We start from the raw sequence: 298 nt of genomic DNA, 5'->3' as shown, positions 1-298 counted from the left end.
AGAGGTAACTATGGGGAGGAAGTGGGAGGGGAGCTGTTGCATTGTGGTAAACTGTGGTCAATGACATGAGACAAAGTATATGTGAACTGCTGTATGGAAGGTGAATTTGCTCTGTAAATCTTCACACAAATCACAACAAATGAAAAAAAAAAAGGGACAATAATAACAGTAATTTTTTTTGTTGTTGTTGTTATTTGTCATCAAGTCTGACTCATAATGACCCCTCTTTGAGTTCCGAGGCAGTATCACTACAGAAGTAGATTGCCCAAGCTTCCTTCTGAGGAGTGGCTGGTGTGTT

Source organism: Orycteropus afer, unplaced genomic scaffold, assembly GCF_000298275.1.
Source record: "Orycteropus afer afer isolate SDZICR_OR568_19922 unplaced genomic scaffold, OryAfe1.0 scaffold00603, whole genome shotgun sequence".
In the NCBI taxonomy this organism is placed as follows: domain Eukaryota; kingdom Metazoa; phylum Chordata; class Mammalia; order Tubulidentata; family Orycteropodidae; genus Orycteropus; species Orycteropus afer.
Note: the sequence above shows the minus strand (reverse complement) of the source record.